This window comes from Pinus tabuliformis, chromosome 7 (assembly GCF_031772625.1).
Source record: "Pinus tabuliformis cultivar Carrire ecotype Pingquan chromosome 7, CPIR1, whole genome shotgun sequence".
Taxonomy (NCBI): Eukaryota; Viridiplantae; Streptophyta; class Pinopsida; order Pinales; family Pinaceae; genus Pinus; species Pinus tabuliformis.
Genome location: NC_142293.1, coordinates 1,846,272,129 through 1,846,294,473, shown reverse-complemented (window position 1 = coordinate 1,846,294,473; position 22,345 = coordinate 1,846,272,129).

Below are 22,345 nucleotides of genomic sequence, written 5' to 3'. Positions count from 1 at the left end.
GAGAAGAAGCACGAGGAAAACCCGCTCGATGTGGGCGATTTTCTCTCTCCTCCCGCCGCCACATGTTGATTGATGAGTGGCATCAGGGAAAACCTTGAAATACAACTTAGGGGATCGGGTACACCCGAAAACCACTAAACCACTAAAACTTTGTTTTCCTCAAAAAAGCATACTGCTCTTTCTCTGCTTCCTTCTGTCCATCCAGAAGACCCAAACTCATTAACTCTGAGGTCTGCTGCTTGTTGAACCCTTATCCTTCATCAAATTAATTTCCCAAGTGTTGCTTCTCCTTCATACTATGATAATGTTCCTTGTCTGCGCTTGCCAGAATGTGGCAATCCTCACGCAATTTCCCTGCGAATGCTAACTCCCACCTACATTTAATGTTATCTTTTTTACAGAGCACCCCCTCATTCACCAACCAATCTGCTAATCTGTTGGCATTTCTACAAACATGAACAAAACTTAGGGTTCTCAAGATTCTTAGATGTGATTGAATACGATGATAGACCTACAAAAGTCTCCAGTGGTTTGAGACTTTTTCTGGTGCTGAGCCATTTACTATTTTTTTAATAGAATTAATTGTTAATTCAGAGTCTGCCTCTATGATTGTGTTATGCATATTAAGATCCATCAGTATCTCTAAGCAATGCTCTATGGCTATTAGTTCTGCCATATTGTTGGTAGTGTTCCCTAAATGACAATGAAAGATGACTTTTATATTTCCTTTGTCATCTCTTATAACTCCACCGTAACTCGCAGCCCCTGGGTTTCCTTTTGGGGCTCCATCTATATTGAATTTCAAAAAGCGACGGGGGTTGGTTGCCAGTAAGCCTTCCCCATTGAAGAGTGTGTTGTAATCCTATTTTTTCCCTAGGGGACAAGCTTCTGGAGGCCCAAAAGCAAAAGAATATGAGCCCCCTGGTGAGAAGGAGGATTCTAGGGAGGTTGCTTTTGAAGGGTATTTATAGTTTCTTTGAGCTATCTTAAGAGCTGGGCTATGATGCTTTGGGTTGAGCTAGATTTATCATTGAAAATTCTGTTGTTGCATTCTTTGCAGATATTCCAGATCAAAAAGCCTGAAATCAGAGTCCAAGATATGTTGACTGTCTCATTTTCAGATAGGATTTTCCTCCAATTCTTTAAAGTTTTAAATATGTCATTTTCATTAAGGAATTTAGACTTCTGTGATCCATAACATTGTTTAGATAATCTTCGGCAAAATCACATAACCAATCTTTTGTCGACGCGTTTCGAACCAACCAGTGTGGTTCATCGTCAGGACAAGTTGAAGAACCAATCCGGCTTAGCGAGATTAAATAGAGTGTGCAGAGACTCCAACAGCTATAATGCTAACGGCTAATTTTGACCTAATGATCCTGGTCAAACCACTAAATTAGTTAATTAATATTTCTCGAAAAAGCTAAATTAGGTAAATAAAGGAATTCATTTGTCAATTTAAAAATAAATAGGTATATTATTATTATTATCCCAAATATTAAGAGAAATCATAGTATAATATTAATATTTTAATTATAATGGTCATTAATAAATTATATCTCATAATATATATTAATTAATCTATATTTAATTATTATACCAATATAAAATACAAGTAAAGGTAAGTCTTTTTTAATCATTAGTTAAAGGGAAAAAATTATAAATGTATAAATAATGAAATTATGGAAAAAATCAAATCTAATTATAATATGCCCGATAGTATCATAAACAGGTAAGGTTAATACAATAATTAGCCCGAAACTAATTCAAAACTTATTAATGACCCAAACACTCCATAATAACAAGACAAATCTGCCAAAGGAGAAAATAAAGGAGGGGGAAGACAGAAACCCTAAGACCTAAAAAAGGAAAGGAGGCTAGGAAGACAAGGCTGGGACCCAGCAACTGCTAATCTTCCAGCCATCATCCCTATTAAGATTGTTCGGCCTTTTCTCAATCTCCAGGGCCTCTCTAAATTTGGTATAATAATTAAATATAGATTAATTAATATATATTATGAGATATACTTTATTAATGACCATTATAATTAAAATATTAATATTATACTATGATTTCTCTTAATATTTGGGATAATAATAATAATATACCTATTTATTTTTAAATTGACAAATGAATTCCTTTATTTACCTAATTTAGCTTTTTCGAGAAATATTAATTAACTAATTTAGTGGTTTGACCAGGATCATTAGGTCAAAATTAGTCGTTAGCATTATAGCTGTTGGAGTCTCTGCACACTCTATTTAATCTCGCTAAGCCGGATTGGTTCTTCAACTTGTCTTGACGATGAACCACACTGGTTGGTTCGAAACGCATCGACAAAAGATTGGTTATGTGATTTTGCCGAAGATTATCTAAACAATGTCATTTTCATCCCTGTCCGTTTGCTTGAAGATTGAGGCAACCCAGTTCCATAAAGTTGACGTAAATGTGCAGAGGTTGAGAAGGTGATCCATCATTTCTTCATGAAGACCACATAACTGGCATCTAGATGGTCCATCAAAACCTTTCTTTCTAAGATTTTCCCAAGTCATAATCTTTTTGTGTTGTACCATCCACACAAACAGTTTGATTTTCATCCAATGAGGGTTCTGTCATAGGTCCTTCCATATTTTATCAGGGTTTGGAAAGTTATGTCCAGTGGCAATTCCTTTGGCTTCTTGGAGGTTAAATTTGCCCTTACTGTTTCTTCCCCATCTTAGTTGGTTTGTGGAAGTTGAGATCAAAATTTTTCTCTTTTCCAGGATCATTGTAAGAGCTTCAGCCTAGGCCTTCAAAGGGTTCTCTTCACTGTAAACTGGTACATTCCATGTTCTCCCTTTACCATTGTTCCTTGTCTGATCCCAATTGTCACTAACCTTTTGTAGCCCTTTTTTGACAGTATTTTTTTTGAGAATGTCCAGTCCTTCTCTGCATAGGTTAGGTTCTAGCTGCCAGTTATCCTCCAAAAACCAGGCTAAGTTCCCATTTCTGATCTCCCAGAAACTATGTTTCTAAACTAAGGCTCTATTCTCCCAAGCATTGTTCCAAATATGGGAGCCCCTGATGTGTCCTGTCATTCGAATATGGTCCCTTTCCTGCCAGTCCTTTGCATATTTCTGTTTCCAAAGCTTGGCCCATGGGTTTCTTGTTTCCTTTAGCCATCTCCACCAAAGTTTTTCCCCCAAAACTTTGCTGAGAGTTTTCGGGTCATGGAGACCCAAACCCCCATGAGTTTTGGGTTTGCAAAGCTTGTCCCAGGCTACCAAAGCCCATTTAATTTTTTCTTCCCCTTTTCCCCAAAGAAAATCTCTTTGAATATTCCTGATTTGTTGTAAAACTCCTTTTGGGACAGGAAGAGCCGAAAACATGTAGATTGGAATGGTTTGCAGGACCGCCTTAGTGAGAACTAGCCTGCCTACTAAATTCAAAGATCTACTTGTCCATTTATTGACTTTGTCCTTCAGTTTGTTAGTCACTGGCTCCCAAACTTCCTTGCTCAGAGGTTTGTCAGTGAGAGGTATTCCCAGATATTTGGAGGGAAGATGATCTCTTTGAAAGCTAAGAATTATAGAGAGATTTCTTTGAATAACAATATTAGTGTTGAAAAAGAAAACTTTTGATTTTGTGAGGCTTACCTTTGTGCCAGCAGCCATAGCAAAATCATGCAGAATTTGTTTGAAATCTTTGGCTTCTTTGACCATGGGTGTGCCTTGCAGCATGGTGTCATCTACAAATTGTTGATGAGTCAATGAGTCTCCATCCTGGGTTAGCTTGAGACCCTGGATTCTTCCTTCCACCTTGGCTGAATTGATCGCTTTGCCTAATCCTTCCATCATAAGGATAAAGATAAAGGGGGAGAGCGGATCTCCTTGTCTGAGACCTCTTGAAGGCCGAAAGGATCTAGATGGAGAGCCATTGAGAAGAATTGAAAAGCTAGCAGAGGTATCCAAAGGGATAACCCATCTTATCCAATTATGGTCGAAGCCATATGCTTTTAGTACTTCCCTGATGTATGACCAACTTAGCTTACATAAGATTTCGCTAGGTCAAGCTGTATGATCATACCTACTTTCTTATTATTCTTGAGAGAGTGCACAACTTCGTGAGCTTGAATGATGTTATTGAGAATTTGCCTTCCTTCCACATATCCAGTTTTCTCCTCAGACACAAGAGTTGGAAGAAAGGCTTGAGTCTGTTAGCAATTACTTTAGAGATGATTTTGTATTCTACATTGCATAAAGCTATGGGCCTGAATCGATTTGGTGTCATAGCTTTTTCTTGCTTAGGAATTAGGGCTATGAAAGAGGCATTTAGTGCTTTTAGAATTGTTTTTGAATTTCTCGAATCCTCCACCACATCAAGGATGTCATGTTTGACTATTTCCCAGCCTGCCTTGAAGAAGTCTACATTGAAACCATCCGAGCCTGGAGATTTCCCATTATGCATCTCTTTGATTACTTCATTGACCTCCTCTTCCATCACTGGCCTATTGAGATTATAATTATCTTCCCTGGTCACTAGTTTTGGAATGTGCTAAGTGAAGCTTTTAATAAATAGAGATCTATCTAAGATGGGCTCCTCTACAATGTTTTGAAAACGTTGTACCAGAATGGATTCCAAATCTTTGTGTGTGCTCAGTTTTTTCCCTTAAGGATCTATGAGTTTTGTAATCTGATTATGAGCTCTATGTTTCATGGTAGATTTCTGAAAAAACCTCATATTTCTTTCTCCTTCTTTAATTCATTGCACTCTTGATTTCTGTCTCCAGAAGATTTCTTCCTGCTGACATCTATTGTCCCATTCCTGTTGGAGAGAGACAGCTTGCATTATCCTCGGTGAAGCCTTCCATGATGAGAATTTGGTTAATTTTCTGTAATTTTTGTTCCACTTCTCTTTTGGATTTAAAAGTATTGCCAAACTCATTTTTGTTCCATTCTTTAAGTCTGAGCTTGATATGTTTGAGTCTTTGTTTCAGAAGGAACATTTTCATGCCTTGAATGGGCAAGTCTTCCATCCACCATTTACCAATATTAGTGATGAAGTCAAGGTGAGTAAGCCAAACATTCTCGAACCTGAAAGGTCTATTCCTCGGAGTGCCAATAAATGAAGCTTCTAGCTGAACAGGCCAGTGGTCTGATCCTCCAAAAGGAAGGATAAAAGCATTCAAGTTAAGGCCAGAGAGAAAGAGGTCCTCCAAGATGATGAATCTATCTAGTTTCGAGGCAACTTGGGAAGCTCCTCCCCTCTTATTGTTCCATGTGAAGGTACCATTTACTGTTTCTGTGTCCACTAGCCTCATGTTGATTAGGAAGTTCTAGAATGCAATGGAGTCTCTGCCTAGTGTTCTGGTCCCTCCTTTTTTTCTGTGAGAGATCTGATCATGTTGAAGTCTCCTCCTAGAATCTAGGGCATTACCGGGTGTCTCTCTCTCAGTTCCTCCAGTGAAGTGAGAAGCCTGAGCTTGTCTTCAGGTTTTTGAGGACCATAGACATTTGTGATCATATAGATTTCCTTATCACCCAAAGGTTGGATAACCATTGAGAGGTAGTTCCTGGATGCTTTAGCATCCAGAATTCCAAATTTTTGAGGATTCCAAAGAGTGAGAATCCCACCCACTGTATTATTGGATTTAACTTCTAGGTGCTCATATTTAATAATCCATTTGTTGTGTATCTCCCGGATTTTGTCTATTGAACATTTTGTTTCCTGTATAAACACCATATCTGGGTTTTATTCTTTTATTCTGTTGTTGAGATTTCTTTGTTTTCTTTTACTTCCTAGACCCCTAATATTCCAGGTTGTGAGCTTCATGATGATGGGTTTGTAAATGAGTAACTGGTGATACCTTTCATCTTGCCTAAGTTGATCATGAGTTTCCCACACTCTGTCAGCAACTCATTCTATCTCTTCCTTCCTCTTTTCTTGCCTGGGTTCTTGGTAGAGTGTCTTGATGCTTCCTCCATTGATTTGACCCCTCTATTCTCCTAGCTAACTGTTATAGACATTTTTGTGCCTGGCATCACTGAGCATGAAATGTCAATAATTAAGGGACCCAAAGTCCCTAAACATGTTGTTCCTACCCCTAAAGGAACAAGGCCAGCAAACCATAGAAGTTTATAAAAGTTCTCCACCTGAAAACACTCAAAAACAAGCAATTTCTGGATCATGTCAACTGCTCCACTGAGCATCTGCGCTGAATGTCAAGTGCTCCACTCTATACCTGTGCTGAATGTCAACTGCAAAGAGGCCACCTGCGCTGAGCGCACTTGGACAAGTGGCAGACTCATTCCTTAAGGTGTCAATGCCCAGGAAGCTTCCAAAATGACACTTGGATCAGAGAATTCGACTGGTGATGAGTAAGAGGTTCCAAATCTCCAAGTGGAAGTAAGAATCTCCAAGTGGACTCAAGAACTGAAGTGGGAGAGGACACTAGTCAGCTTCATGCAAGCCTCAAGCTGACTCATCCTTTCTCCAAAACTCCTATATATAGAGCTCTCTCATGAGGTCTAGGGAGGTTGGATTGTATTGTAAAGAATTGCTGTTGGATTGTGGTTGGATCATTGGGTGTTTATGCTTTTGAAAGGGGCTGAAGAAGGAATTCCTTGCTGCTGGGAAGGAGATGCTGGGTTGGAACCCTATGGGTTGTATCTCTTCCTGAACCCTGTTTATCAATCAATAAAGCTTCTTGGTTCTTTCCTATATGCTGGTGTTTATTGTATGATTTGCATTAGTGTATTTGATTTACTTCTAATCCTGAATCATTTATGAATATGTATATTTGCCTTTGTATTGTGTCCTTCTCTTGTTGCATGTAGCTGCTCTCTTGTCACAGGTAGCTGTTCTCTTGTGATCTTGTGGGTGCAAAAGCAAGGAGGCAAGTAGCTGTGGACACACAAAGCGGAGAGGATCTAGATCGAGGGACAACCAAAAGATAACGGTAAGTCTACCAATCTCCTCTCTTTCATATTTCGTAAAGGAAGAAACCAAAGTAGCTGCATTCGTTTGTTGCTAAGGCACTATCACGCCTTAGGTGGATAGGATCGTCCTGCATAGGCATTTTTCCCCACAACAAATTGGTGACTCCACTGGGGAAGAACTTTGTTTTAGTCATTTTGTTTGAGCTTGCATCATTGTTTACTTCATAGACTCAACGGCAACAATCGAACTGCTTTGCAAAGTAGAATGTTGCTGCTTTGATCCTTTACTGGGTTTTTGTCTATGATCTTAACAATGGACTCATAAATGACTTGATGATCCTTAGTGATAGTCTTTAGTACCCTTTCAAAGTATCCCTCTGTTTATACCTTGCTTGTGTTTCTGATTTGGCCTGAAACAGTTGATTTTTGAGCATTTTATGACCCGGAAACCAAGAGAGACGAGAGTTTCTCCTTTCAGCGTAGGCACTGTGAAGGCAGTCTGCATTTCAACGCAGGTCCCGTGAAGGCTACCTGCGTTGAATGTCAAACTGACGGTGTTCTACCTGCGCTGAACCAGTGTGGCCTAGTGCAGCTGGGGTTCCTTGCTGTCTTTTGCCTTGTTTTGATCTCTGTTTTTTGCTGCCTTTAACCAGCATAGGTACCACATCTGTAATCCCTTTTCTTTGCTTGTATTCAACCTCATTTTTGTACAAAAAGACTGTAAGTGTTTTTATGTGTTTGTGGCATCATTTACAGTTTTCCTTTGCATGAGCGAAATAGTCATCCTGTAGCCTTGATTCAGATCTGATTGAGTGATTGATTGTGATCTTAGGAGAGATTTCATTGGCTGTTTGCAGTTTGATCTATCGTTTGCTTTTGCTTATTGGTTTGAATTTGTCATTTTTAAGTGTCGAAACAAGTATTTCTTTCGAAAAATCGCAAAGTGATTGTAATCTCTTCTACCCTTGCTGATTTGGGAAAAAGTAAACTTGTTTATTTTCAGTCATTTAAAAGAAAATTCGAAGTTGTGCAAAAAGCTTTCTTTGTAGGCATTTATACTAAGAAAGTGAAAACAAACACCTGCATTGTGCATTTTGCATTTTGATAAGTTTGCATGTTGGATTTAGGAAGAGTGCATTAGAGTATGTGCTGATTGCTCTTTGAGAAAAGATAGTCGCTCTCTTTTCCCTTAGTAGCTAGGATTTTCAAAGTTGAAAGATTATAAAGCTTGCTTATCATCTTAGACTGCATTTAGGAATTTGTACCAATACATCTCGTGGTGATCCTGAAAGACAAAATTTAAAAAGATCAACTTAAAATATATTGAATGAACCTAACAACGCTTTGCAACATAACGCTCACAGTAGAGGTCTAGGTAGAGACGTGTTCCGGCGTCGTTAAACGTAGTGACTGTCGATCTCTAAGAAGGTGGGTGATTCCTCCTGAGGGACGATTGCACTAATACGGACTTGTGCTCCCACGTACCGTCGCGTATATATTGGGAGACCCCTATAGGCATATATCCTTTATCCTTAGGAAGCCGTGTCGGCCGCCCTACTGATCGCAATGCAGTGAACACAGCATTCACGAAGATCGACCACCTGTACCGTAAAACATATTCTGTGGTTTTGCGAAAAGTTTGGCACACCCTCTGCCTAGATCTCCAGAGCAGTTTCTTTTGGCCTTTTTCAGACTCTATAACAGAAAAAGTCCAACCGAGCATTTGTCACTTCGGGCTCGTTAAAATATCGAAGGAGACTACAGTCATATTTAGCTTTTTCTCGACTCTTTAAAACTGAAAAAGAAAGTTGTGTCTAAAAGCGTAGTTAACAATTTATTTTAAACGGAACAATCACCCTTATTCCCGCGTTGATCTTTAGGTTGAAAAGATGGAGCACACCAACCAAGGAGTTCCCCTTGGTGGGAATCCTAGTCCCTTCTCCTCTTGGGGAGATGTTGGTGCACCCCACATGGCCACATTGTCACTTCCAGGATTGACAATTGGCCTACCTGTTTGGCTCTTTTCAACCAATGTCGTTCAAAATGCCACCATTCCTGAGCAGTCGAGTCAACAGTTAGATCAGACAAGAGTTGCCTCCTAGCCTTCTACTTCATCGTCCTCTCCTCCTTCCTCTTCGCTTGACGGAACTGGTCGGTCAAAGAACCGAGTTCCTAAGGAGAAAAAGGAGAAGAAGAAGGAAGAAAAGAAGCAGAAGGAGCCTAAGGCGACTAGGGGCAAACAATCGTCATCTAACAAAAATCCACACACCGCACTCGTAAGGCCTAAATTGCCATGCGTCATATGCAGGGGATACCACTTCCATAGAGATTATCCATGTATCCCTCGGATACTAAGAGACTAGTCCCCCCGTCTGCACAATTTGGTAGCATCGACCTCTGATAGCCATGTCGATTGTTCACCGTCAACTAGTGGGAGTGAAGCTCCAGGACAGAGAGGGAAAGCTAAATTTCCCTGCAGACTGTGTGAAGGCGATCACGCCATCCACCGTTGTCCCTTCTTAGATGAGGCAAAAAGAGTTCTGGAAGATCGCCCGATATTACGAGCAAATCTTCCTCCTGGATATCAAAAACTCTTGCCATGTCCCTCACTAGTTGAGAATCCGGTTGACCCGCCCAGGTGGTCAGCCGAAGCACCTGTCATTGAAGATGAACCGTCTGGATCCATGCTTGACGAAAGTCAAAAGGTTGATACGGCAGTTGACCCGGTTTTGCCTTCAGAGGCTCCATCTTCGAATGACACCATCACAGAGGAGAATCAAGACGACACCGTCCAGATTCTCTTCATCAGCACTGACTCTGATGATCAAGGGGGCAATGCCACCATTCCTTTATCGCAGGAAGGAAGTTCATCAGAGCGCTATCCGGCCATTTACTCGGTCCCACCACCAAGCAACCTGGTTGTATCCTTTGATTGGAACCAACTAGGCAGACCCCGGTTGCCAGCCAGTGTACCATTCAGAATTATTTGTCAAATATACAGAATGGTAATGGCTGGCACTATCATTGATGAGGGGGCATCTGTGAGTATCCTTTCCTCTATTGCTTGGAAAGCGCTTGGTTCACCTGCGTTTTTGCCTGAGATGAGAAATCTATCAGGCTTTGATAAAGGAACCAGTCGCCCTTTAGGAATCCTCCCTAATGTGCCAATAACACTGAAGGGGAAGACCGTTCAAATGAACGTGATGGTCGTTCAAGGACCCTTGGATTATAACCTACTCCTTGGACGAGACTATATATATTGCATAGGAGCAGTAGTCTCCTCACTCTTTAGAGTAATGTGTTTTCCACATGGAGGAAGAATGGTCAAGCTCATGGACCAACTTTCGTTTCCCGGATCACACATCGCAAATAGTCGCCTACCATCCCTAAATGGTATATTCATGCAAGAAGTGTCTCAACCCACGGTCCGTCCTCCTGATGAGCGCGAGTAATTCGGGAGGACATGACTGGAACCCAGGGGGCATGCGTCCTGGTCTGCTTCGGCGGAGAACTATGGGTATAAGGTAGGATTTCCGCGAAAGAATATGACTAGTCCGTACCCCGTCCATGAAGGAAAGAGGGTTGTTCTAGAATAGGATTCTTTTGTCAAGGTACTTGGGAAGACGAGATCCGTCGCCCACCTTTGTCTATTTCGGTAGACATTGCCGAGGAAGTGTTTTGTTTAACGAGACAATCTTTAGGTAACCTGAAAAAGGTAGGCCAAGGAAGTGTTTTATCTAACGAGACAATCTTTGGGTAACCAGAAAGAGGTAAGCCTCCCTCAATAACACCAATGTTTTGTCTTTGAGTAGTGTTCTTCTCTTGCAATGACAAGTAGCTGTGAACACCCAAAGAAAAACAGAAGTGAGAAGGAGGAGGGGCAACCTTGAAATCATATTTTATACCTGGGGGCATGCAAACCCTTTTGGAGTGCAAGAAAAGAGTGGCTATTTACCTGCTTTTTGGGTTAACTGTGTCGGAACCGGTTATTTATCTGTTTTTTGGGGTTAGTCGTTTCCGAACTTGCATAAAGGAAGGGTGCGGAGCAAAGCGTAGTGAGATGAAGCTCCATAAAAAATAGGGATCTCACAATGAGACAATCTTATCATATGACTGGTATTTCGAGCAGTTTTAGCAGCATAGTTCATGCTCGTTAAAAAATAAACATAAGCTTTCGAGCAGTTTTAGTAGCATAGTTCATGCTCGTTAAAAAATAAACATAAGCTTTCGAGCAGTTTTAGTAGCATAGTTCATGCTCGTTAAAAAATAAACATAAGCTTTGAGCAAGTTTAAGCTCGTTAAAAAATGAACTTCCCGGTAAATAACCATTAAGAATGTAACCTGATCAACCATAAAAAGACCTTGGTCATGTTTTGGGCACCTTCACCTCCACCGTTCATTTGGCCGATCGTTTACCTCCATATGATTGTTTGCCTATTTTGAGGAACAGCTGCGAAGAGTGATTTCACCTAGCCATCCTTGTGACACTGCCGTGATTGGAAAATTCCAACCTGTACCTGGAATCAGCTGCTACCCCTGTTCATCACTCGTTCCTCAAAAGACGAGTCTTCTTTAAGCTCTTTTCAATTGACTTGTAAAATATGAAAAGATTGCCGAGTTTTGGCCTTCCAGCTCGTTAAAGGACAGAAAAGCTATCCCTCCTCTAGATTTTAATCTTTTTGGACCTGAGGGATTATTACACAAAAAGATCGAGCGCTTGTTTTGTTCGGCTCGTTAAAAGTACCGAAAACTCATCCCTTCTGTATTGTTTTATACTTTTTCGGACTTAAGGGATTAGATGACGAAAAAGGAATTTTAGAGTTGACTTTATGTACCTTTTCAGACTCTCTAAAAATGAAAAGGGCCGAGTTTTCCTTGTCGTTAGACTCGTTAAAATTATTAAATAGCGACAAACTTGTCTTTAGACGAGAACGAGTTTCCCTATCGCTAGGCTTGTTAAAACATAGCGATGGGCTTGCCCGAAGGGCAGGTTATAGAACAAGCATATGTTATCCTCCTCAAGCTTGACAAAAATAAAGAGGTACTGGTCAGAAATGACTGGGGAAAAATTGGGAAAAATCGAGAAGTCTTTGATGGTAGCAGGTCGCTCTTGAACATGACACTTTTCCTCCGTATCACATCGGGTTGAGTTGTTTCATTCACCGGTCACATCACCATGGTCTTTGCCACACCATCCATATTTGGGGTAATGCTACCGATCCATCGCATCAGTGTCGCCATATGTTCAAGAGAAGTCTTTCAGAAAGAGTCAACCAGGTCCCATCCACTGCCATACATTATCCTTCATCCATTTCATGACCGCCACCCTGAATCATATGTCACAGATTGTTTTCACCTCCATTAAAGTCATTAGCTCCGTTCCGTGTCACTGATGTGGGATCCATTAAGGCCCTCCTGTGACGGATCGCTTCTTGTTGACATCAACTCATCATCCAAGAAGTTGATCTAGGAACAACCCCTTCAGTACTTTGAAGCTTGCATGCCTCAATGGCAAGTTTCTCACTTCCGGCGACAGGTATACATCAATGACCTTCGACCAGAAGATTTTGCGTGGTGTTCGACGCCAAGTCCTTTATTCACACCACGTGAATTGTACTGCAGTACCTTGAGGGTCATTATCATTATCAGTGATTCCTCTCGCGCTTGTTAACGGTTTACATCATTGACCGGTAATCAAGCGATGTCTTTCCATGTTCGACTTCAGCGCAATTCTCACATGGATCGACTTGTACTTAGAGTGAAGATCGAACGAGTTTGAAGACCCCGGATCTAGTTTCATCCATCCAGGCTGCGATAATATATTCAGGAAAATAAAGACATTTGTTATGTACATCATTGCAGCAGATGATCATCCTCCTCAAAGGATGATAGTTTCGCCAGAACTATCAGTCTACCATCAGACAATCGTCTGTTCTATGTACCAAAATGTATTTATAAAGCTGAGCATGGGAATGCCCGCCTCAGTTAGATCATGAAAGCAGAATGAATCATAATGTATTGTATTGTATCTTATTACAGGTCTCCTCCCAGCAAATGGATGAACTTCGGACTCCCCTGGATAAAGCATTTCACCCGATAAACGGCCTCATACTTTAGGGGGCAACTGTTATAGACATTTTTGTGCCTGGCATCACTGAGCATGAAATTTCAATAATTAAGGGATCCAAAGTCCCTAAACATGTTGTTCCTACCCCTAAAGGAACAAGGCCAGCAAACCACAGAAGTTTATAAAAGTTCTCCACCTGAAAACACTCAAAAACAAGCAATTTCTGGATCATGTCAACTGCTCCACTGAGCATCTGCGCTGAATGTCAAGTGCTCCACTCTGTACCTGCGCTGAATGTCAACTGCAAAGAAGGCCACCTGTGCTGAGCGTACTTGGACAAGTGGCAGACTCATTCCTCAAGGTATCAATGCCCAGGAAGCTTCCAAAATGACACTTGGATCAGGGAATTCGACTGGTGATGAGTAAGAGGTTCCAAATCTCCAAGTGGAAGTAAGAATCTCCAAGTGGACTCAAGAACTGAAGTGGGAGAGGACACTAGTCAGCTTCATGCAAGCCTCAAGCTGACTCATCCTTTCTCCAAAACTCCTATATATAGAGCTCTCTCATGAGGTCTAGGGAGGTTGGATTGTATTGTAAAGAATTGTTGTTGGATTGTGGTTGGATCATTGGGTGTTTATGCTTTTGAAAGGGGCTGAAGAAGGAATTCCTTGCTACTAGGAAGGAGATGCTGGGTTGGAACCCTATGGGTTGTATCTCTTCCTGAACCCTGTTTATCAATCAATAAAGCTTCTTGGTTCTTTCCTATATGCTGGTGTTTATTGTATGATTTGCATTAGTGTATTTGATTTACTTCTAATCCTGAATCATTTATGAATATGTATATTTGCCTTTGTATTGTGTCCTTCTCTTGTTGCATGTAGCTGCTCTCTTGTCACAGGTAGCTGTTCTCTTGTGATCTTGTGGGTGCAAAAGCGAGGAGGCAAGTAGCTGTGGACACACAAAGCGGAGAGGATCTAGATCGAGGGACAACCGAAAGATAATGGTAAGTCTACCAATCTCCTCTCTTTCATATTTCGTAAAGGAAGAAACCAAAGTAGCTGCATTCGTTTGTTGCTAAGGCACTATCATGCCTTAGGTGGATAGGATCGTCCTGCATAGGCATTTTTCCCCACAACACTATCATGGCTCCTTTTGACTCCAGTAGCCTTTGTTTGAGATATCCAAAGGAAGAGCTGGTGTACTCTGTCAAACTCCTCTTGTGGTAGAGATTCAATTCCCTTGTTAGTTCTCTGGTAGAGGAACTTTTCTAGATCAAGATTCTCCCTCTCAAGAATCTCCTATAGTTTGTGGTCCTCTATCCCAACTTCACTTGGGGTCATCTCATGGTCCTTGCCAAGTTCCATATTGTTTTGTAGATTCTCCTTTTGTTCACTATTTTCATGTATGATTTCCATGTTGTCTTCTTTTTCCTTCTCTGCGTGATTGATCTCTAGTGCATTGTCCTTTCCATTGTTCTCTTCTTCTTCTTCTAAAATCTTGAAAATGTTATGACTTGGTAGCTTGTTCTCACTAGGTTTATTTTGGTACTTTCTCCCCCCTCCTTTCCCTCTGCCTCCCATCTTAGTGAATCCTTTAGAATATTTGCCTATGTTGGTTCTCGAATTATTCTCCATTTTGTTTTGTGGGCATTCTCTAAAGAGGTGCCCATGTTCATGACATTTACGACATCTAAATGGGACATGTTCATAGTCCACTGCCTGTACCCATTCCTCATCATAGACTTCTAGAACAACTTCATCCAGAAGTTCTCCTGATAGATCCATTTCCACACATATGCGAGCAAAGGAGGTATATTTACCTCACAGAGTTGCCTCTGATATTTTTAGAAAATGCCCTAATTTATTGCCTATATCTTTTAAGGATTCAAGTAGCCAATAATCTAGAGGTAAGGAGTATAGTCTTATCCATACCGTGACCTATGTGAACATTCTCATTCCAGGACAAAGTTCGTCACCCAAGGCTGCATGTATAGGCCTACAACAGCATAGAAGTAGGGTCCTGCGTCGAACACTCTGTCTTTGTCCTCTAGGTTAGTGAAAACCACTGTGAAGAAACCCTTGGACCCTAGATGTAGATTTATTTCTCCCTTTGGGTTCCAGTTGTTTCTTATCCATGTGTACAGATTCTTCTCTGTAGGCCATATACCCATAAACTCGCATATAACTGCATAAGTCTCGATGTGATCTCTGTGCACCTGTAGCGTAAGATCATTCAAGACCACCCGGGGATTAATGGTTGACTTGGGTTTACAGGGTCTCGTTTCATATTTGTACTCACTTTTCTGATTACTGTCTCCTGGTCTCTCCTCCCTCCTAACTACCCCGTGAGTCTCTTCCTGTTCATTGGTTTTGCTGCTTTCTAGCTTTTTTGTGTTTGCCTTCTCTTATTCTGCCTCCATAGGTTTTCTAAATCCATTCAAACTTTCCTCCTTGCTTATGCCTGATACTATGTTACTGTGGGAGGGAGTGGAACTCCCTCCTCCTTGCCCCTCCATTTTTACCAGCTCGCTCCTGTTGCTCTCTACTCTTAACCCTAACTTCGCTCCAACATCCCACATGTAAAATAAGTCTTTAAAAAAGTAACAAGCTCTTCATACAGAGGAAAGATGACAAATAACCAAGTAGTGATAGTTGTATAGGCCCTCTTGTACTTCACCCAGCTCGTTTCAAGAGTCATACATGGTTTCATGCGAAACTAACCTACAAACGAAACAAGCAAAATAACAAACAACAAAGCAAAGAAAGAGCAGAAGAGAAAGTGAAAGAAAATAAAGTAAGCAAACAAGCAAGCAAACAAAGCAAATAAGAAAACAAGCATGCAAGAAAACTAACTAAAAGCAAAAACTACTCCTACTACTACACTAATGATGCATGGGCCTGATCACGTGAAGTGATATTTCCAATGTAGCCACTGGCGCATTGGTTGACCCATGTTGGTGAAGGCTTGGTCTGCGAGCAAACCAGTTGTGAAAACCAGCAAGAAAGAATGATACAACAATGAAGACAACCACACTTCATGTTTCAAAGTGCCCACGGGACATAAGTGAGTACCAGTGCATGACGAGTAGTGCATGGACTTATCATAGTGTTGTGGGTCACTGCGTGTAACTTCTAAGCATAAGCACACTCTTGATTGTGACATGCAAGCAAACAAAAGAAAAAAAGATAACTTGCATTGCGAACAAGTGCTTGCAATGTAGGATTCCTCCAATGAATGAGCGATGGGATCGTGCACTTTGAGTGGAGGAAGTGTGATATGTGTGTGAGATGATCTTCAATGCATACATGAGGAGCCTTGGGTGATTGAACAATTTCCTGATCAGAAGTGAGACTAACCCCAAGAGAGCAAAGCCCGGACATAACCATAAGATCAGGCTGAAGTGCCTCGATAGTCTTGGGTGTTTTAACTTCATCATCAAATAGATCATCATAAACTGGTGGCTTCGAAAGATCAACTATGATAGGGCCATGATCATGTTCAAATGTGCAAACAAATGGATCACGACCACCAATGGGTCCATCCGTGGATGAAGACACCCATGCAAAATCATGGATGGCAGGTTCACCAAAGAGGTTAGGAAAGAATGAAGGGGGCTCGAATGGAAGGGAGTCTTCCTTCGCCGAGTGTTGATGCTCAAGCTCCCACTCATACTCTTCATGAATGACAATGCATGTTGGTTGTGCAACACCAACTCCGTCAATGGGTTTTCCCTCATTAACAACATGTGAAGAGTCTGAAACGGATGAACAAAAGATAGTATCATCTGGAGGAACACCCAAGTGCGAAGACGGAGGTCGTAGATGTTGGAAATAATACTGAGAGGGGGGGTGTATTAGTATTAGCAAGTCAATAATATTTCATTTCCATATTCCGATTCATACACGCTACTTTAGTTAATGAAACTTGCATGTATACGAAACTGCAAATAAGGAAACTAACGTATACCCTGTAAACTTGTAATTTAGTTAATTCTTCATATGTTGATCTTTAATCTGTGCATCAGAACCATATAAACAGTAACCAGGAGCAGTAAAAAAAACAGAAAGTCACACACATGAACACAAGATATAAGGTGGAAACCCGATGTGGGTGAAAACCACCTGCTGCAATCGTCTCTATCTCTCTTTTAGTAAGAAACTTCTTTTTACAATATTTTGTACTGGTGCAGTCTTATACCAGTATGCAGGCTTTTACATGCAAAAGGCTACAACCTTCTCTCTTTCTCCAGCTTCTCCTGGAAGGGAGATACAACCCCCTAGCTCTTTTACTAGCTGATGTACTAGTACATAGGTGCTGACCTGCAGAAGGCTACAACCTTCTCTTTTCTTCCAGGGACCACGTTTCATAAATTTTCAGACTGGATCCATCAATCAACCATCAAATACATCTGCATCAACCAATCTCCTTTGCACCAACCAAAATTGAATCAAACAATCACTTCTCTGAATGTTGTAACTAGAACACAGTAACAGTAACTAGAACCCAAGCCAGAACCCAGAACATTGTAACAATAATCAGAATTAGCTAAAGCATATTTTTATGAGGAGTATGCTACTTCAATGTGACGAACCTGTGTGCATACGCACTTGTATCAAGGAAAACCTGCGTATACACACTTTTGAAATGCCAAAGCAGTGTGTTTATGTGCCTTTGTTATAATGAACCTACGTACAAATCTGTAAATGATGATTTTAACCTTTACAATTATTCAGACATCAGTTATACCTAGATCATCATATTTACAGATTATGACATTCGCCAATTATTCAAATAAAATATCAAAACCACACAAAGATACTTCTTTTCAAGCCTTAAGATCTTGACCCATTAATAGAACTTATCCTTCACCTGCGCTTAGGTTCATCCTTGATTCAGATCCAGCTATGCACCATAACCTGATCACCTGTATTCTAGATCTTTCTCTTCATTAGATATTCAATTCATGAGTTCCTTTGCCTAATGATCTTCTCCTCCTTTTATAGTCTTAGGCCTTACTCAATACCATGGTCCAAAACCACTTAGAACCAATACCTTGGACCAAATACCTGGGGTCAACACATCGGACAAGATACCTTGGACCAATACCATGATTCACAATACCATGGACCAAATACCACGGACCAAAAACAAGTTTTCCATCATGTATGCGCCTTTCCTTTCGTGAAAGTGCGTGTGTACACATATGCACCTTTTGGTCTGCGAACACACGTCTACACGCGGCTTGGTCAACGGGAACCTGCGTATACCTCTCTTTCTTCATTCTGTGAGCTTTAACTGAGATCTATCATCTGAGTGAGTTGCGATCAAGGATAACACCTGTGTCATAGCGCCAAATCTGAGTCAGAATACCAACAATCTCCCCCTTTGGACTTGATGGCAACCCCAAGTCACTCTCTCCCTTTGTCATCAAGGGCAAAGGGTTATGCTCCCCCTGAGTACATGCTAAATTCTCTAATATGCTGAAGAGTGTTGTCCATGCTCCCTCTGACTGCAAGCAAGGTCTGCAAAAAGATGTTCTACAAGAAGAACATGACTCTATACATCATAAATGACCTTCCTATCACCAAAGACTCATACATACATCCATCTCCCAACCAAGTGGGGATATACCAAATGTTTATACATGACAAAACAAGAACATTACATCATCCATCCCATGCGTAGTGGGAAAGCAAAATAAGTTGTTTCATGACCTTGATAATTAAAGATATACGTGACATAGAGACAAAATATCTAAAACAAGACTATGATAGTTATCAACAACTATCATCAGCAGCATCTGTCAATCACCATCCAGACCAACAACCATGATCTCCCTCTGCACCTATTCCACCTGAATCAAAACAACTTGTGAATTTGTACCAAGATCTTCTAAGATAATGCCAACAATGCATTATTAGAATAATGTGCTCCCCCTAAACCTGTGCCAAATGATCACTGTCAGACCCATATTAGACTCTTTTCATCTTGATTCTGGCCCACTGTTCTTCTTCAAACCAATACATACGTGACTGTATCCATAGAAATCGGTGTATGTACGCGGATACACTTCATGAAACTCATGTACAACCACTTTTCTCTGAAACAGATAAGTTTCAATAGCAGGGTGATGCATCAACTAGTCCTAGCTTCTATTTGAGATATTCAAATGTCTCTCTGGGCAGTGGTTTGGTGAATATATCAGCAACCTGTTCTTTGGAGGGAACATACTCCAATTTCACCTTTTGTTCAAGCACTTGTTCTCGGAGAAAATGATGTTTGATAAGTATGTGCTTGGTCTTGGAATGCATAACTAGGTTCTTTGAAATGTTGATTGCACTTGTATTATCACATAGAATGGATATGGGTGGAGTACATGTTCTGAATATCTTGCAATGTTTGCATCATCCAAAGGAGTTGTGTGCAGCAAGATGCAATAGCCACATATTTTGCTTCAGCTGTAGATAATGAAATTGAACTTTGTTTCTTGCTAAACCAAGAGACTAATCTGGAACCCATATAGAATGCACTATGACTAGTGCTTTTTCTATCATCCACGCTTCCTACCTAATTTGCATCTGTGTTCCTAGGATACCATAAACCAAAATTCTGATTTCCTTGAAGATATTTGAAGATCCTTTTGACTTCCTGAAGGTGTGATTCCTTTGGATTTGCTTGGAATCTTCCAACTATTCCCACTGCATGCATGATGTCTAGTTGGGTACCTGTTAGATAAAGTAAACTGCCAATCATGGATCTGTAGGTTGGTTGATGTACTGCTGCTGATTCATTATTTGAGCTAAGACTACATCTTGTTACCATAGGGGTATATACTGGTTTAGATTCTTCCATGCCATATTTTTTTAAGATCTGCTTGAGGCACTTGGTTTGTGATAGAAAGATACCATCTTTATTTTGTTGAACTTGTAAACCAAGAAAATATGTGAGCTCACCAAGCAGGGACATTTCAAATTCTTTCTACATTACCAAAGAAAAGTTTTGACTCATGGCTTCTTCATTACTACCAAAAATAATATCATCAACATACACAACAAGTATTAGCAATTTATCATTGTCAATCTTTGTATATAAATTGCTATCAGCTGATCCTTTTGAAAAGCCTTGTTGATGGAGGTATTTGTCGAGACGGTAATACTAGGCCCTTGGAGCTTGTTTTAGACCATAGAGAGCTTTTCTGAGTCTACATACAAGTTTTGGATCATTTCCAAGGATGAATCCATCTGGTTGCTCAATATATACTTCTTCTTCTAAGACTCCATTGAGAAAGGCAGATTTTACATCCATTTGGTATACTTTGAAGTTCTGAAAGGTAGAAAGAGCAAGGAACATTCTTATGGCTTCAAGTCCTGCAATAGGTGCAAAAGTTTCTTCAAAATATATACCTTCTTGTTGAGCATATCCTTTACAAACAATTCTACCCTTGTTTCTAATAACTTCTCCATTTTCATTCAGCTTGTTTTTGAATATCCATTTGGTTCCAATGATATTCTTATCATGAGATCTAAGAACTAATTCCCAAGTATTATTCTTTTCAATTTTCTCAAGCTCTTCATTCATGGCCTTGACCCAACATTCATCTTTGCATGTTTCATGTACATTTTGAGGTTTGACAGTGGAAAGCAATGCTAGATAGCTTGAAGCTTATGTAATAGTTCTTCTTGTCTGCACCCCTGCCTATTTTTGTCCCAAAATTTGAGTCTCTAGATGATTTTTCTGAACATACCTGGATGGAGTCTTTTCTTCTACTGTTATTTGTTCTTCTGGTGCTCCATTGGTTTCTTCTTCTAAATTAGTCTGATTTGATGTGGAAGGATAATCCTCATCTTCATCATAATCTTCAGTTTTTACCTGCTTTGGTTTTTTGCTTGCTTCATCAACCACAACATCAATACTTTCAAAAATTTCCCTAGTATTTTATTATAACACTTATATCCTTTACTTTGGGAAGAGTAACCAAGGAAAATGCCTTCATCTGCTCTAGGTTCAAACTTGCCAATATTTTCATCAGTCCTTTTGATGTAACATTTGCTTCCAAAAACTTTGAAGTATTTCACAGTAGGAGTCTTACCATACCAAAGTTCATGTGGAGTTTGAGTGTTTTTTACCCGAACGTTTGTTTTGTTGAGAATAGTGACGGCGGCAAATGCAGCTTCACCCCAAAAGGTTTCAGGAGTTCCAAACTCATCTAGCATGGCATGAGCCATTTGTTGAATAGTTTTGTTCATCCTTTCTACCATTCCATTTTGCTGAGGATTCCTTGTGATAGAGAATTCCCTTTTTATTCCATGTTCTTCACAAAAGTCGAAGAATTCATCTGAGGTAAATTCCCCTCCTCGATCAGACCTGAGGCATTTGATTTTACGATCTGATTCATTTTCAACCAATGCTTTGAAGGCTTTGAATTTTTCAAATGCTTCATCTTTATGCTTTAGAAGTCCTATCCAACACATTCTGGAAAAGTCGTCAATGAACAATATAAAGTATTCTTCTCCACGAGGTGACTTTTTCCTTGATGGACCACATAAATCAGTATGAACAAGTTCAAGAGGCTTACTAGCTGATCCTTCCTTCTCAGGGAAATGAGCTCTGGTTTGCTTACCAAATTGACATGATTTGCATATTGTGTTTTCTGGAATGCTAATATTAGGAAGATCACGAACAGCCTGGTATCTACATGCTTTTCTTATTTGAGAGAAACTTAGATGGCCCAATCTTCTGTGCCATAGCTAGTGTTCATCATTTTTACTTAGGTAGCATTGTTGTTGTCCTCCCTTGAGTATGTATAGGTTATTTGGAGTTCTTATTCCTTTGAACACTGTTTCTCCTATATCAAGCTCACGAACAACACATCCATTTGATCGAAATACCACTTAATTTCCTTGATCGTACATTTGACTAACACTCAATAGATTATGCTTTAGACCATCAACATACATGCCATTCCCAGCTTTGACCTTTTCTTTTAAGAGAATAGAACCTTTACCTTTTATAACACCAGGAGTGTCATTTCCAAACGAAACCTTCTTTTCCTTTTCTAAGGAATTATATGACTGAAGTTTTTCTTTATCACCTGTCATGTGTTTCGAGCATCCACCGTCAATGTACCATTGATTTTCTTGTCCTTTTGCATAAAAAGCTATACCACATCTTTCTGGTTGCAGTTCTTTCTTTCTCCAAGTTTTGGGACCCAATGAAGTTTGCTCCTTCTGAGATGTTTTTCGAAATTTACTCCTGCATTCAGAATCTTCATGACCGAAGTTGTTACAGATAGAGCATTCTATTTCATTTTCAAGAAGCGAAAAGTTATTATAGGTCCTTTTCATGATCCCTGTCACATTCT